Source organism: Grammomys surdaster, unplaced genomic scaffold, assembly GCF_004785775.1.
Source record: "Grammomys surdaster isolate TR1022 unplaced genomic scaffold, NIH_TR_1.0 219, whole genome shotgun sequence".
In the NCBI taxonomy this organism is placed as follows: Eukaryota; Metazoa; Chordata; class Mammalia; order Rodentia; family Muridae; genus Grammomys; species Grammomys surdaster.
In genome coordinates this window covers 2,191,010-2,193,486 of record NW_021604664.1, presented here as the reverse complement: position 1 = coordinate 2,193,486, position 2,477 = coordinate 2,191,010, and the positions used below count along the sequence as shown (strand labels likewise).

The 2,477-nt window shown below is 54.9% G+C and overlaps 1 protein-coding gene across 1 annotated transcript in view; it reads right to left on the bottom strand.

The window, feature by feature from the left end:
* Nucleotides 1–1,093, bottom strand: part of Fut7 (fucosyltransferase 7) — a 2,846-nt gene extending 1,753 nt beyond the window's left edge. Inside the window, exon 1 of the mRNA XM_028772945.1 lies at nucleotides 827–1,093. The gene's annotated coding sequence lies outside the window, so the exon portion shown is untranslated. The remainder of the gene's footprint in view (nucleotides 1–826) is intronic.
* Nucleotides 1,094–2,477: the final 1,384 nt, after the last annotated feature.

The window sequence follows — 2,477 nt, the reverse complement described above, 5'->3', positions numbered from 1 at the left end:
GCCTTCTGGAATCAGTCAATTCATCTAGAGCCTTCTGGAATCAGTCACTCAAGGAAAGGAGGTTTTCAAATCACAGCAGCCTCTCCAATAGAGGTTCCCTGAAATCACAGCTGCTGCTCAACTCAGCCTCTGATGCTTTTGTTTCACCTACCAAGGTGAGGAAGCCAAAGACCTTCCCGCTTCTGCCCCGCCCTACCCTTCAATCTTTGGCATCAACCACTCTCCAACCCCACCCCACCCGCCCTGTCCTCTGTTCAAAGAGGGAATTGAGACATGAGGAAGGCCAAGACAAGGCCCCTTTCCAACCCTGTTGGTCCAGCTAGGAGGCATATGGGGGAGGAGGAGGAGGAGGAAGAAGAAGAGGAGGAAGAGGAGGGAGGAGAGGAAGAGGAGGATGAAGAGGCCTGCTTGCCCTCAGGAAAAGAAAAGGCCCTGTGTGAGCACTCTGAACAGACATGATCCCTTCCTGGGTGAGCGCCTCCATCCTCTGCCCACCATGCAACCCCAGGGGACCCAAGGAGAGCAACTGTACTTCCTCAAGAGGCCACAGAGGCCCCTCCCTGTAATGATGATACCCACTTCCTCCAATCCCCCACTGGGCTGGACCCTCAGACCCTCAGGTATCACAAAGTGCTATTCTGTCACCTCTAGAAAATGCCTTGTTCACAGAATTGTAATCCTCAGAAAAGGGCCCCATCACAGTCCAATGAGAATTCAGCACGTGCCCTGAAGGGCAGACCCAGGAGCTACCTGCAGTGGACTGGGGGTGGGGGTGGTGCACTGGGGATACACATCTTTCCCTGTCAAGACCTGTGGGCATACAAACCTTGAACTGTAGGCTCAGCCCAAGGTCCAGGACTGGACGAGTTGCTTCCTTCCTGCTATCCCAGGAAGGGACTTTCCAGTCTGGAAAGGGAAGGAGTCTGTGTGTCTCTGACGTGGACAGGCAGCCTGGTGGGCAAGGGGTTGCCATCTATTCCAGAAACAGGAAGGCTAGTCCCAGCCTCAGTCCAGGTTTATTTGGTTTCCCTCCCACTGGCTCTGGTGGGATAACCTATAGCTCGTAGCTAAGATTTTTCTCCATCCTATCAAGCCTCCCAGTCTGGAGATGCAATGATCCAGTGCAGACCAGGGCAGGGTAGCCTGGCAGGGTCACCCAGAGCTTCAGCCTATACAGAGCTTTGAGCTAAGCTTCCTCCATCCTCACAAGATCCCCTGCTCTGCTGACCAAGACACCATGGAGCCCTGTATGGAGAATGGCGAGCCTGGCTTGTCCATGTCACAGAGCTCCAGACCAGGCGTTCTGAAAGGAAAGACTGTCAGCCAGGCCTGCCCCAGCATCCCTTGTAGGGATGCCTCTTATACTTTGCTCTGCCCTACCCTATTTCACTCCTGAACTTCCAGGATTCCTGCCCCCACCTCCAGCCGTAGTCTCACGTGGCAAGGCTGCTGTTGAGACAGGAACCAAGAAACTGACAGCAGTCCCACGACCAGGGCAGAGGCGAATGCAGGCTGATTGGCACCTCAGAAGTGTCCTACCCCTCCCCCATGCAGGGTATAACCTCCAGATTGTGGTGGAGAGCTTGCACAATGCCTAAAGGGGAAGGGAGGTATGGGTGCCATCAGAAACTATCTAGCTGGTTTGAGATACAACGTGAGGTGGCCACAGAGTGGGCAGCTGTGCCTTTGCCTTTCTAGTCACGTGGTGCTTTAATAAGATAACTGTAGTGATATTTGCCCCTTTGTCTCCGCCCCGGCATCTTTCTCCATCTCAGAGTGACCCCAGGAAAGTCACAATCTGGCTTCAGAGATCACTTCACCCCGCCCCACCTCATCTCTTGTGTCAGGAACTCAGAAGGCTGTGGGGGACCTGCAGGAAGGGGGCCATCCTGCCAGCTTGGGGCCACAGACTTCTGGCTGCCAGAGCCTGCTGTCCTTCCTGTTTGTGCCACCAGGCTGGCTGAGGCCTTTGCCCCAGCCTCACCCACACCCACAGGCTGTTCCCTTCCTGGGTGGATTTGAAGGAGCCTCCCCCACACCTGCCTTGGTTATACGGACTGCCCTCCACCCATGCCAGCTCAGGTTGGAGGAGAGTCCACAGGGTCTCTTAACTGTAGGGGCACCTGATCATGAAAACATGCTAACCGAGGAGTAAATTCAGAAGTTTAGCCCAGAAATGGGTCAGATTGAAAACGGGGGAAAGAGGAGGGGTGAGGCATCATGAGTCAAAGGGAAAACCAGAAGGCCTCCACCACTTCACCTCACCAGGCCTCCTCACTCACAAGGGCACCCAAACCCAGCTTTACATTTGGGGCTCACAGGATCAGGATCACACATTCTACCCAGCCTAAGAGATCCTGTGGACCCTCCAACCAGAGCAGGGCACAGCTCTATAGGCTGCTGCCCACACACACACACACACACAGGGCACAGCTCTACAGGCTGCTGCCCACACACACACACACACACACACACAC